The sequence below is a fragment of the Adiantum capillus-veneris genome, chromosome 3 (assembly GCF_014529385.1).
Source record: "Adiantum capillus-veneris isolate H3 chromosome 3, ASM1452938v2, whole genome shotgun sequence".
NCBI lineage: Eukaryota > Viridiplantae > Streptophyta > Polypodiopsida > Polypodiales > Pteridaceae > Adiantum > Adiantum capillus-veneris.
The window spans coordinates 15,341,524-15,356,817 of NC_140933.1; the positions used below are offsets into that span (position 1 = coordinate 15,341,524).

General features: G+C 40.1%; 1 pseudogene across 1 annotated transcript; it reads left to right on the top strand.

The window, feature by feature from the left end:
• The first annotated feature begins 10,724 nt into the window (after positions 1 to 10,724).
• On the top strand, positions 10,725 to 12,875 carry LOC147460538 (eukaryotic peptide chain release factor subunit 1-2 pseudogene; annotated as a pseudogene). The gene is made up of 2 exons (XR_015187454.1): positions 10,725 to 12,285; positions 12,416 to 12,875. The product of XR_015187454.1 is annotated as a eukaryotic peptide chain release factor subunit 1-2 pseudogene (transcript).
• Positions 12,876 to 15,294: the final 2,419 nt, after the last annotated feature.

Sequence of the window (15,294 nt, forward strand, 5' to 3'; positions counted from 1 at the left end):
ATGGTATGCTGACAATAAACTCAAAAAGGGAATAGTTCACATTATGGTATGCATAGAACTTTGTGAATCATGATACATTAAACAAGTTAGGAAGAGAAAATGAAGATCGTCATGAAAAGCAGTTGGTTAAGTTTAGTCAAGACAAATACTTGTCCTCGCTTAAACTTTGTGTAGTCATAAGGATGTTAAGTATGTTAATGTAATTAACAAGTAGAAAAATGGAACAATGAGTATGTAATGATGAAAAACTTGTAGTTGCCGTAAATTTCATTCCATATTGAATATCATCAATTTATGAACAAGTAATGGAATAGTCATTTAGGTTAGCTTAACCTCAAACTTGCAAAATTTGAGGCTACTTGCACTAACTAAACTAATATCCAGTTTTAAATATAATGCTAACAAGGGTGCTAGGATGAACAAAGGATTCTTAAATACCATGATGCATATTCATAGAAAAATGATTATACATAAAATAGAGAATGCAGCTATAAAATCACAATTCATGGTTGAAATGATATCGAGAAAGAATCAATAAGATCCTCTCAGAATTGCTATGCAAGCTATTTGGTAGTCGAAAAAGTATATATATATATATATATATATATATATATATATATATATATATATATATATATATATATATATATATATATGTATGTATGTATGTATGTATATATATATATATATATATTTGCTGGTAGCTATTAATACTGGCTACTTTTAAAGTTTTTGTAAAGGCTTTTATGCCTATAATTGATTGCTAAAATTATGGTGGATGGTATGGTTGGAATGATGACATCGTCTTGTCAACTGCTGGCAGACTACCACTATTATAGAGTCTATTGGGAAAGTCCTAAAAGTCTATGTGTGTGTGTGTGTGTGTGTGTGTGTGTGTGTGTGTGTGTGTGTGTGTGTGTGTGTGTGTGTGTGTGTGTGTGTGTGTGTGTGTGTGTGTGAGAGAGAGAGAGAGAGAGAGAGAGATGATGAATTGTTTATGCACGATCACGAGAAAATAAAATTTCAACAATGATGTCTTGGTTCGATAACAATAATGAACATGAGCATTGAAATAAAATGCAAACACCTCCAAAACAACAATTCCAAGGTCAATTACAATGAAAGATAATGTTTCAAATCCTTGATAATCGTGAGGTGTGGCAAAAGGGAAAGAAAACTATGCTTAATTTGTGAATATAGAAGAGAAAAGTAAATAAACATTTCAAACTTTCAAAGGTGGGTCATAACCCTGCAGCTCATATTAGAGGTCCACGAATTAGTTGTTAGAGCTAACATTGTGCTTGATCTTATTATACTGCAGTATCTTGCCCCGTCTTTGTGGTAATGATCCATTCTATAGTCATGATTACTGTCGCAGTTGTCCAATCGTGTCATTTTTAGTTTTTGGTGAGTCAATCATCAATTTTGGGATGCCAGTTATCATTTCAGGTGGGATTCCGACAATCATGTCAACCGTTGCATTTGTTTCTGCTATCAAGTCTAGCATGACCACTGCGTATGTGTTGTTCGTCTCTTTAGTCAACATGACACGGGAAAAGTTCCTCAATAGAGCTGTGAGAGAAAGAAAGATAGTCCCATCATATGATGATCCCTGAGTTCGGTCGACTCTTTGAGGTGCTTGACAAACATGAGCAGCATGTGAGCCCAAAAGTTGATGAATATAATGTGGGAGCGTAGGCATTACGGGGTAGGATTTATGTAGCCGTTTGGTGATGATGAGTGGAGTCACAACGAGTGTAACCATGAGTACTATCATTGTGGCATCATCGTTGGCCTGGGCCCATTGTCTTTTGGTACTTCGTTGACATTGATGATGTCATCAATTCTTTTGCATCTTATCATCCAGTCGACCATGGATTATACTTTCACAACGGATGTTTTGAGATGGGCAAGGTATTTGGAAAAAGATATATTGAGAGTGATTGAGCTTGATATGTCTTTTGGGTGATAAGGAGTGGCATGTGAATATGCTATAGTATAGATGGATAAAGCATGTATTGTGGCTTCTTTTATGCAATGGGAAGCACACAAAAAAAAAGCAGAGGTGCTTGGAGGTAACCAGGATGTAACTTTTGCGCTGAAAGGCGTAGTGAGTTGCTGAGTGAGATGATGAGCGTAGTGAGATTGGCTTATGCCAGTAACCCCCTAATCTTAGAGTGGGTGAGGAGATGATAGTTGTGTGTGTTGTATGCACACGACGCATGGGAGAGGCGAGGCTATCAATGGTAGTGGGTCACTGCATGCACAGTGAGGTGATTGATCCAAAGGTTAAGAGCGATCAAGGGTGAAAAGGTGGGCAAAAAAGGGATGGATTGTCAGCATAGTGGGCTGCATGAACATCTATGCACTACCCACTCAAGCAGAAGAGGAGTGATGCTACTGGGGGGTTGTGAAACTACCCAAAGATGTGGGATTGGTAAAGGATCATCTGCTAACACCCTATGAGGTTTGGTGTGATTGCATGCAGAGGGTTGGGGTGGGGACAACATGCAAAGGCTAACGAGAAAGAGAGAGAGAGAGAGAGAGAGAGAGAGAGAGAGAGAGAGAGAGAGAGAGAGAGAGAGAGAGAGAAGTGGGACTGATTAGTTGGTACATGGGCACCCTTTGCTGCCACTGGTAGTGGTTGGTTGTCATGAGCGTGTGGAGTGGAAACGATTGGTTGTCATGTATTTGCATGGCTTTTGGAGCGTCAATCAATGTGAGTGAGGGAGGGTGTCATCCAGTGACAACAAGGGAATTGATTGCATGTGAGGTGCAAGGTAATTCGGGAAAAAAATGAATTTAAAAAAAGATGTATGCATCTTCAGTACATTAGTGAAGGAGATCCGCTAGGTGTGAGTACGAGGAGTTTTCAGCCGCACGCGAGGGGCGGGTGCGGATAGAGCGTCTTCATGAGTATTTGGTCAGTCGACTGAGATAGTGTATTGCCCTTTCTTGCAGATAGCAAAAGTGATGACGTGGGCGTTCCAGGGTGATTGATGGCGTGAGCCATTCCTCTATTGTTATTGACGTTCTGAGTATTTTCTCACAACTGTAATATCTCCTACTGCCCTGTTGCTCATGATGTTATGCCTCTGGTCATCACGATGCAGTTCCCAGTATATTCATTCTCATTTATTAAAAATACCCTTGTTAATTATAAAATTTTGAGCTAACTTGGGGTCGGTTCCCATGTCAAAAACTTATTTATTTTTTCTTCTTCTTCTTTCTCCCCTTCTAATACGATTCTCGCAATGTCCATTTGGGTTGATTTCTATGATAAAAACAAATCCTCTTTTTCTCATTCTCCTTCTTCTACAATCTCTATTTCTACTTTACTCTAATTTACCTTAGTTGAGATCTTAATTAAGTTGACCTTGTTCTAAGTCTATATTACATCACGATTCAAGTATTTGCAAAAGACAAAACAAACATATAACTTTTGATTGAGAATCATGTTAATAAAACACGTAGAGTAAACACACAAACTTAACTCCAGTATTTAATCATCATGAATCACTTCAAGGCCATGATTATTGTGTTTGTAGGAGAGTGTTGCTAGCTCTGATACCACTGCTACAAGAGGAGAATGACGTGGCCCTGCAAAATACCAAAAGGAATACGCCGCAAGCCATAAAATCGATAAAATTTCATACCTGACACATCCACGAGCACATAATCGACCATATACACAAACAGAGAGAGACAGAGAGCTAGACAGAGCAAGAGAGCACGTGCAGGTGCACCTCCTAGAGGGGAGTGCCATGTCGGCACAACGAAAGAGGAGACGGAGGAGGAGAGAAGAGTAACACAGACACTGGGTGCAATCTCCCCCCATGCAAGAGTGAGCATGTCCCTCTTGCATGTATTTGTTTGTAGATTCTTCAATGCTAAAAGATGAATACACATTGGTTGGTCAGACTTAAATGGCCTTAGCTCATAAAAATCATTTAAAGAATGAAATGTCCATAAAGATGATATCCTTTTGCATAACCCTTAGCATTTTCCACCTGTCACCTACACTAGATAATAAAATATCAATTCCATTACAAACATCATACACATATAATGTCTATGTCCCCCAAATTGGATGAAAGTTTGTCTCTAAGCTTGTTTTGTGGTGCTAAACACCCTGGTATGCTCTGATGTCAACTTTGGTCCCTAACATTTCCCTTTAGACATCATACGCCAATGATGTCTATCTGGTCAAAATGAAGTGAAATTCACTCCAGAGGTCTCTCACTACACTGGTAACCCACAACAACTTTTAGAATTCAAATCCAACACTTGTGTGCTAGATATGATCAATTCAAGCATTTAATTTGCCTAAATCTGTCTTATGGACTTTACAAGTCCAAAAATGCTTCAAATTCAATGGAATTTGGCCTATTTTCTCTAGATCACAAAGGTGCGCTCAAATTTATCTTTTGGCCTCTAGGACATCATACGTGTATGATGTCTAGGTGGTCAGAATGAAGTTTTGTTTCTACCCCAAGTGCCCCTTGATGTGTACAACATGCAGATGTGCTCACAACAAATTTTGGAAATCAAAGTTGCACAAAATTGCCACTTTTTGACAAGGAAATCTCTCAAAAGAGTAAATCCCCCTCAATTCTCAATCTATATGCCCAAATGAAATGAAATTTTGTGTATGTGCTCAGCACAACATGCATGATAGGGGTGTAAAGTCAAAAGTTCATTTTTGCTGCCAGAATTACCCTTCAAACATCAAAAGCAATTTTTCCTTAAAAGCAGACTTTTCAATGATTTTAAATGCAAACAAGCACTTCAACAAATAAATCAGTGATGAATATCTCTAGATCAAAATCAAAATACCTACCTAAAGCTACTCCTACACATCAAATGGGGTTTTGCATTTATGAGTAGAAAAATGCTTCACTGCCACACATGGACTAGCAATTGCTTTTATCACCTCACAAATCACTCGCCCACCAACAACTACTCAAATCTACAACTAATACTTCAAATCCTAACTAAATCTACCTACTCGTAGACCCTCGGCAAGACACACGCTTCCTGGCTATCCACTTGATCTCGAAATATCCTTTTCCCGATCCATTTAAGAAAAATGATTTCTTTAGTCAAAACTAAAGCAAGCAACCATCACTAAAGTGTTAGTAGGATCACCTACTCAAGTCCTTGTGTCCCTGGCAACGACGCCAATTTTGTGGGAGTGAATCACACCACCTATAAAGTGCATGCAACACTATCTAGATCAACATAATGTCAATCGAGGACACATATGACATGATAGGCGCATGGAGGCAATCTATTTATCTTATTAGGCTGAGACCATCCTACACATACAACACTCTAGAAGGCCAACTAAACCACAATCAAGAATCTGACTGCTCTCAACTACACCACCCAACCTACATATACACAAATGGAAGGAAACTCACCAAGCCATATCAAAATCGTACAAAACTTAAGGAACACCATCCCCTCACTAGGATCCTGTCCCAAAGCCTCTAAACTCAAAACCCTCACTCTATACCCATCTGCAAAAAACACGTATGAAGACAAAGTAGAATTTTGGAAGGGCCTGAAATTGAAATCTATGAGTACCTATGTGTAGCTTATGTTGTCATGATACTATTGACTACTTGCACACAAAAAATAGACATCGTTTGGTACACTTACAGCCACAAATAGCTCGTAGATGCGTTAGCGTGCGTGCTTCGTTTTGAGTGGAATGCTTGGCATTGTTGCGTATCTCTCACCGAGCTTATTGCGATGGTGCAGTCTCTCCAATGCGATGAACGAGCAGGGAGTTGTGTTAGGATGAAGCAAACGCTCTCTCTCACACATAGTTGACGATGGCTTCAAAACTTGATTACGATAAAAGTTCTCTTTACAAAATGACCTAGGTACCTTATATACTAAGGCTACCATAGGTTAAGCAAAAATAGAGTTCAAAAGGGTCAAATGGATTTTTTCAATTGGTGAATTCATCTCTTTTCGACCGGCCTTTTTTCCCCTTCAGCATTCTCTTTGCCTTGAGTACCCATTCAAGAAGTTTTTTCCTAGATACCTTTGGGAGGGTTTTTGCAAGCTAGCACATTTCCAAGATTTTGGGATACATGTTCTTTTATCCTATGTGCATTCCCACTAAATTTATGGCCACAACATTTGCACCTCAATCTCGATGAGTCTTTCCTGCTATCAATTCATCTATGTAGCTCCACTCATATCCTTTCACCATATTGTAAAGAGATCTACAAGCATCACCAAGAACTATCTATCAACATTGCACTTCAAATTAATTCAATATACACCAATCATTGCTATTGTATTTAAACATCAAAACATTATCATTGCTGTTTTATCTAAAAATCAACAACCATTTATGGTGTCTACAAACATAATCATTAATAATTCTATCATTTTCTAAGTTTTAAATCTTCATTCTTGAGTTTCATTTCATAATATATTGTTAAATTTGAATCTTAAGAATTCATCTCGAGTGTGAGCTTTCGCTTTACACATGATGAGGAATAATCTAACTTATATGTAAACAACCTTCAAGTGTGAGTAAACTCTACACATGATAAGCAATTTTGAATGTCCTAAACCTACTTAAAGGGAATCCCAGTGTGAGTCAAACTCTACACGTGACAGGTAATTTCTATTTACCCTACTTAAATCACTTCCAAATTTGAGTTAACTCTACATAAGAAAAGAGATTACTATTCTACCTATCTGAATTATCTCTAGTGTGAGCATTGCTCTACACTTGGCAAACAACCGCAAAATAAATTGACCTAAGTTACTTCAATGTGTGAGCATGGCTCTACACAAAGAAGTAGCTACTAATTTAAGTTAATTTAAATCACTTCCCAAGTGTGAATTTTTCTACACATGGTAAGCAATCACTAAATTTACTTTAACTAACTTACTTCTAAGTGTGAATGAAACTCTCCACAAGACTCTATTAACCATATTTTCTATTCACTAGAATGTTTCTAGCATTGAAGAGGTTTTAGCTTTATATTTCTTACTTAAATCAAATCTTTATTTCTAATTTGAAGCTTAATGACTACTTTTTTTTTGTGTCTTGGGTTTTAGAGCTCACCTTTGTAGTGAACTCAAGGAAAACCTTCAAAAAGATGCCCACAATAGTGAGAGGCCCATGGATGTCTGTGATATAGAAGTACATATTTTGATTGAACTATTATTCTATCGAAATAATATTTCAATCAAAACAATATTGTGATCACGCTATAATTCATTCGGATTGTTAGAAAATTATACAAGATGGTGTTTTTGCTGATGTGGCATCATATAATACGTCCGTTTAATCCAGGGTGTTGTATAATATGCGCAATTAAATCATATTATAAATACACCATATAATGTGCAATGCAACTTAGGGACGTTGTTCCTAGGCCATAGGAGAAGCTATTATATTGTTCTTGTTCCTACTTTGGTGACCTAGAAAGCGATGAACCACGATTGTTGTACCTTTCAAAATCAGGTTTTCAAGGTCCCAATTTATTCTAATAGTCCTTGCCTATAGTTTCATAGAGTTTTGAGCTCGTTTAGCTAAGAATCATCAAGTGATTAGTCATCACGAGGATTGATCATATGCCAAGTGAGACTGATTGTTGGTTCATGGTTTCTCGTATGCATCTTCTTATGTAGGTTTGCTTCGTTGTGGTTGACAATCCAACACATCTTTGTGCCCCATCCAAGTTTCTTCTTTGAGTATTGACATATTGTGTATGCCGGTGCCAAATAGCTATGCTATAGACATCTGACGTGGTGATCCAGTAATAGTGTATAAAAACAAGAAGGTAGGCATTTCCCAATTGGGTACTTGTATACCACAAATAGACATCATACCTTAAAACAACTTATTTAAAGTACCATCACATCTTTTAGGATGCACATACTTCTTGAGAGGTGTCATATACAACAGATATGTGAGAAGAACTAAAGAATACTAATATGAATGATGATAATGAACATGAAGTGGATGTACAAAGGAGATAATATCAATGATTACTCATTTATCTAGTATTAAAATCTAGGAAGACTAGAAAAACAAAATCTAGTTATTTACAATTGTTTCTTCTCTCCATGGATGCGATGGATGTCTATTTCTTTCCAGGTTTAACCCGAGGGTTATATTCTTCCATTTTGGTGAGGTTTTGCAGATAGCCAGGGTCCATATTCCAAGAGGTTTTGTAGATAGCCAGGGTCCATAGTCCAAGATGCAAAAATATGAATTGTGTTCATTGTACCATTAATTAGTTAATGTCAGGTTTGTAGGCTGAATGTGCTCTTGATCATGGACCTCTATTCTTGCTTCAATTTGGTGAGAATTTTTTTTTGGAAAGTGGTAATTCTATTCGTCCTCAATGCAGACATCTCAAAAATCAAAGGACATCTGTGGTTTGTGAAAATTGTCATACATTATGACGTAGTGGTGTGGGTTATGGCACAAAATTCTATCAAACACCTAGTGAAAAAGATTTTGAGGGACATCATGAACGAAATAGCAATGTTCTTTTTGATAGTCCTATCCCAAACTAGAAACATAAGAATGGGAAAGCAGCCCCAATGCTGGTTTAAGATCCTTGCGCGCTCATGTTGTTTCCACCATAGGCGATCATATAACAAATCTAAAATGTAGATGTAAAGGATTCTGTTGGTGATTCTAATTTTACATGTATGGAGTTTCACCTTGGCCCATTCAACATTGTTTTTGAGAGCATTGAATAGAGAGACATCCCTAGAACTTCAATTTTGCTAGTTGTTGTTAAGACGGCATAAAGAAGGACGTTGTTGGGAGTAACCGGAAACAATGGCGAGCGCATCCCGGTTGTTCTTGTGTGGTGATGAGGGTCTAAGACTAATGGTATGTTGGGTGTTATAGGAGGTGGAGTATGTAGGGTGAAGGGAATGGGCAATGGAGAGCTGGTTTGCGTATAGAGAGTAATGTGATTATAGGAATAGAAGAGAAGGACTCCATGTGTTATATTGTGTTTTTGATGGAGAAGAACGTTTATGTTTTATAAGCGATTTTGTAAATCTGTTTGGTTGTAGCTGTGGCGACAAGAGGGAGGGCTGCAAAGTGTTGCATAGTATGATGTGGGTGACAAAGAAGGGAAATGGGTGTGTGATGTTAAAAAAGAGAGAGATGAGCGAGGGAAATATAGTGTTTTTCATGCGTGTATGGTTGGGTGGTTTAAGGTGAAAGGGTAGGGCTAAAGTGGCTTAGCAAAGGGGTGGTTGCTTTGTGATTTGCCAATGGGCTGCGTGTGCTACAGATGGTGTTGTGGGGACGGTGTGCTGGCTAATTGTCACCTTTGCTGTTTATAGAGTCCCTTATTGTTGGCATGCATGATCAGAGGTAAGCAACATGGGGCTGCAGTTAGGCGGTTGGGAGAGATTTTAAGGGTGATGAGGAGGGGTGTCCCTTGCTATTCAAATAGGCTATTCAAGTTTGGGGATGCGTGTGGTTAGCCATGTAGGGGACGAATGCCGTAGGATTGCTATGCGACCATGTTGCGCATGCATTGGTTGTTGACTGTCTCGACGTGAGAAGGGGGCCCCTATTACATGTGGATGCCCAAACGGGAAAGGTTGGGTGCACTAGTTGTTAGTCTCATCACACACAAGCGATGGACTGGAGAAACTTAACTTATTTCAACTTGGACTCAATTAACGAGTTTAGAGCAGCTGTAAAGTGTTCTCATTGTATCCAAGATGTTTGGAGCTCAAGCCCTGTATGCACCGTTCTTGCCTTTTGGATACCCATTGTCTCTTGCCTTGTGGTTATAGGTGAGGGGTTTAGAGTTCCCCCCCCCCCCCTTAGACTTGTGAGGTTGAAGGGCCCTTCAAAACTCGCACCCTACGCTCATTGATAGTCTCTTATGGTACCGTCTGCACACTGTTGGAAAGATGTTTCTGTATTGTGGGGGTGGTCACGGCCCCTTAGCAAAAATATAGTCGTTCAATGCCAAGTAGTTGAGTGCCTGCCACATCCTCTGTTGTTGCACCGCTATGGGGTGCAATTACTATTGGTCAAGGGCCCCTCCAAAGCGCCTTTAGAGGGTTTATGTGGATCCCTCTTACCACAAGCAAGAACAAGAAAAATATCACGGATGCAGCTTCAAGCCAATAGTTTTGTGACATCTCAAAGTCACACATGTCCGAGCGGACGCGCACGACATGGGCCTAAGGCCCCTGTCACACTGGGCCGCCTGCCCAGCTCGGATTTGCAGGGTGGGCGCCCAGTTTGTGTCACAACGGGCCATAAGCTAAAAGATGGCCTCCAAAAGCAACCAGTGCCTGCAACCCAGATGGTGGTCCCCCCGCTTCTCACGCTGATTGTCAGAGCTCAACTCCTATCGTGTGCACTCTCGCGCTACTTTTTGAGAGTTGGCGACCTCTTTCTAAAGTTGGCCGAGCTTGTGAGGCCGGCCATCTGACAAAACTTCTAGCCTCAAATCACCTTTTCGCAGACGAATGAAGGGGTGCCACATCCCTCTTGGCCAAGCTTTGGGTGCCCCAGTGTGACAAGGGCCTAAGGTAGGTTCCAACTTCTCAAAAATCACAATAGGTGCTTAGGCCGACTTCAACCTTGAAGGGCTGCAAAGGCGTGAGAAAGAGGATTTCGGTAACACGTGTCAGACAGTCTCTCTCTCTCTCTCTCTCTCTCTCTCTCTCTCTCTCTCTCTCTCTGTGTATCTACCACGTTCCTATTTTCGTAGGGGCAAACTTCAAAGGGAAGAGATTCGAGAGAGGCGAGACCCTTGGAATTAACCATCATCGTCACCTGCTTCGCTGAGACGCTCCCATGGCGGAGAACGGGGAGACCGATCACAACGTGGAGGTATGGAAGATGAAAAAGCTGATCAAGGCTTTGCAGGCGGCCCGCGGGAATGGGACAAGCATGATCTCTCTGATTATGCCGCCTCGTGATCAGGTTGCCCGGGTTGCAAAGATGCTTGGGGATGAATTCGGCACCGCGTCGAATATCAAGAATCGTGTGAACCGGCAATCCGTGTTGGGAGCCATCACCTCTGCACAGCAGCGCCTCAAGCTCTATAATAAGGTGCCTCCCAAAGGCCTTGTGCTGTACACAGGCACTATCGTCACCGAAGATGGCAAGGAGAAGAAGGTAACTTTCGATTTCGAGCCTTTCAGGCCTATCAATGCCTCTCTTTATCTCTGCGACAACAAGTTCCATACAGAGGCTCTGAGTGAGCTTCTTGAATCAGATGACAAGTTTGGTTTCATTATCATGGATGGTAATGGTGCTCTGTTTGGAACTTTGAGTGGTAACACCCGTGAAATTCTTCACAAATTCACTGTTGATTTGCCCAAAAAGCACGGCCGAGGAGGGCAGTCGGCCCTCCGCTTTGCTCGTTTGCGCATGGAAAAGCGGCACAATTATGTTAGGAAGACCGCAGAACTCGCCACCCAGTTCTTTGTGAATCCGGCCACTAGCCAACCAAATATATCTGGTCTCATCCTTGCTGGATCTGCAGATTTCAAGACTGAATTGAGCCAGTCTGACATGTTTGATCCCCGTTTGCAAGTGAAAGTGCTGAAGGTTGTTGACGTCTCTTATGGGGGTGAGAATGGATTCAATCAAGCCATTGAGCTGTCAGCAGAGGTACTTGCTAATGTGAAATTTATTCAGGAGAAGCGACTTATTGGGAAATATTTTGATGAAATTAGTCAGGATACTGGGAAGTATGTGTTTGGTGTTGACGACACATTGAAAGCTTTGGAGATGGGGGCTATTGAAACCTTGATTGTGTGGGAGAACCTTGATGTGAACCGTTATGTGCTCAAAAATGCTGTTACAGCGGAGATTTTAATCAAGCACTTGAATAAGGAGCAGCAAACTGACCTTTCAAACTTTAAGGACCCGGTCACTGGTGCGGACCTCGAGGTGGAGGACAAGGATTCATTGCTAGAGTGGTTTGCAAATGAGTACAAGAAGTTTGGCTGCACATTGGAATTTGTCACAAATAAATCTCAGGAAGGATCGCAGTTTTGCAGAGGATTTGGTGGTATTGGTGGTATACTCCGTTATCAGCTGGACATGAGGACGTTTGATGAGCTCTCTGATGAAGAGGCCTATGAGGATTCTGAATGACGCCATGCCTTACTTTGGTGGTCTCCTGAGCAGGTAGGCCACCAGGGAGCACAAACCATTACGGCAGCTGCTCCTGGCTCGCTTGGGCTCGACCAGCGATCGGAAGGAAGTGCATTGATCACAGGGATTGAGCTCAAGTTAAACCTGTAAGTTTCTTTGTTTCTATTGTATACGATATTTTGTTTTCTTCTTGCTGTCTTTCTGTGCTGCTTTCTTTGCGTCTTTTGTACCAACAGTATAAACAATTCATTGGTTATGGCTGCCTTTTCTTTATAGGAAGATGGAAGGTGATACTCTTGGGCAAAACACCGTAGCATGGTTCTATGTTCATCGTTACTTGGAGCCTGATTCTGGTCCTGGGTTGAAGTTTCTCTTGAAGCTTAAGGAACCGTCGCATTTGGGGCTCTTGTACTTTGGCCAGGATGGTGGAAGTTTTTAAGCTGCAGTTTTTGTCTTAAGTAGCCTACAATGTTTTGAAGCCTCATTATATGCAGTAAACCATATTAAAGTTGGAGCCCCTTTGCTAGTAAACCAGAAGCTTGATGGATTATACATATTAGAGGTACATCCAATAGCTTATGCCAAGGATTATCTGCATAAAGCTTGAGAAGTAAAGTTAAAAGTTCTTAGAGATGTTTTCTGCTTGAACCTGCTAATACGTCATTACAACTTGATCTGGCCGATACCAGTGATGTAATTGGAAATAATATTATTTATGTCTGGTTTTTAGAAGTGATTTGAAGGAATCTTTCATGAAAAACATTTTTTACTTTTTTGCTTGATTCCCAAGCCATGTCTTGGTAATTATCTCCATAGTTGTCGGCAAATATGGACTGTTCTATGTTGGATTGTTTCTGTTTCAGTATTCATCCTTGGCAGAAGCTTTGTATGCTTGTACAGGATGTGTGCCGGCCGAAGCTACTTTTTATTTTGTTTATTGGCGGTTGAACTTCTGTGAAGGATCTGATCAGAAAAATGTTATGGCCTTTTGTTTGGTTGGGTCTGATTTTGCTTGCGTTTTAAAGATTGGAATCCTCATCCTGGTTTGGGGTTGGGATTGGAGCCTCTTCCTCGATAATAGACTTCCAAACATGAAATGCCCTAGTCATGGCATCGTTGCTTGTTTTTCAACTTCAGAATATGGTGGCACACTCCTTTCACCTAGAAAGTCCAATGCGGACTAACACCATCTAAAAATAGCTTTAGATAGCAGTTGGCATGAGTAGTCAGTGATGATAAGTTGAGGTAATGAAAGTGGAAAAATGAGATTATTGATTTTGTTTGGGATTTTTATGGCCAAACGAGTGCTAAAAACGGCTTCAAAAATTCTAGCCTAAGTTCCTTTGAAGAGGGATACATAAGCTTCTACTAATTCATGTGTTACTCCTACCTTGTATTTCAATGCTCGGGGTTCCAATTAGGGTTTTGCTTCTTCAAAAAGGGGTGTGGGATTGTCTATGTAAGTACCCAGGCTTCTCGATGAAGAATTATAGGAGGAGGATCAGGTTTCTACGAGGCAAACAAACGCTTTATTTGTGTACTTCGGGTTGAGGCTACATGAAATCATCACAAAGAGTTTTGATGTGATTTGGGCCTTGTAGGACTCAAGCTTCCATGGTTGAACTGAAGTTCCTTGTTTTACATTTTTGATACAAGTGGATTTTGTGATTGATCACTCCTCGAGCTCACACAATCATACGCTCGAGTTTTGAGGTAATTTGGATCTTGTAGGACTTGAGCTTCAATGGTTGAGCTGAAGTTCTTTGTTTTACATTTTTGGAACAAGTGGATTCTGTAATTGATTAATCCTCGAGCTCACACAATCGTAGGCTTCGACAGCTTCCTAGGCATACTGCAAACTTTTTGACATCGTGATGGTTATAGATGACCCCCCGCCCCCTTCCCTGGAATTATGCTTTGATGTTTAAGATGGATGAACTTGATTCTATAGCCGAAGCTATGTCTCATGAATCCCCCAAACACGTTGTGTTGGCAGAATACTTAAAAAACACTTATGTTAAACTGTTGATATGAACAGATTGATCCCCTTTTTTATTAATAAATGTGTGCTTCCAAAATGAATAAATAATACCTCTCTTGTTAATGTATCTCTGTGAAATTATTTAAATTTTCAAGAATAAAAATTCCTCACGTTGAACTCACATGGTATATTAGCACGACTTTCGAGAGGACCCCTGGGCTTTCATTGGGGAGAGGCCATGATAGGTGAGATCTCTTGTATAAAGGACAATGATACTTGGGAGCTCCTCATCCATCTAATACAAAAAGGTAATTTAAATTCAAAGTGAAGTTTCATTCTCATGGATCTTTACACAAATTTAAGGCTTGTCTTGTTGGTATGCTCAATACCTTCACAAATTCAAGGCTTCTCTTGTTATTGAAAGGTATTCTCAAAAGGAAGGTATTAAATTTGATGAGACTTTTGATGTCACTACATGATTCATTAACATATATTCATGGAAAATCTATAGGTAAGGGGTTTTCAAACTATGCCTCGAATTTACTTGATACCTCCATTGATCTTCTATTTAATGTCGCTTCCGTTACATCAAATTCATGGTCTGAGCCTTACAATGCTTATCCCAAGACTTACTTGACAATATATTTAACATTCAAGAAGTTGCAAAAAACAAATTACAAAGCGATAGTGATTATAAAATTGTCGTTGATAGATGACATGGGCGAAGTTGGGTAGATACATTCCAAAAAAATTGTGTATCAAGTTTGGATTTCACATGTATAGTGCATCTTCATGCCAATCAGAACGTGTAGAGATTGACATTGTCCTGCATTCGTTCTAGAATTATTGAGCAATAGTAGACAAAAAGATTATTTTTGTTGTATTTCCACATACAAGTAATTGTAACCGTACTTGTGTTTGTTTATACCTTAAAAATCTATTCCTTTTTAACTAGTGTGTCGTCACGATTTTGCAAATTGTTTTATTAGTGGGTACCTACCCGAGATACCCTCAAACCGAAAGTCGATTACCAGAAGGTATGCGAGGTAGGAGGAGGGATGGGGCAGGGCTTGGCGGATTGTCAGTTGTTGAAAGCCGAGCCGGAGTCACAGACGGTAGGGGGTGGCAATGGGCATGAGCAGCAGGCTGGGAAGCGAGCGCGCGACCATAGAAG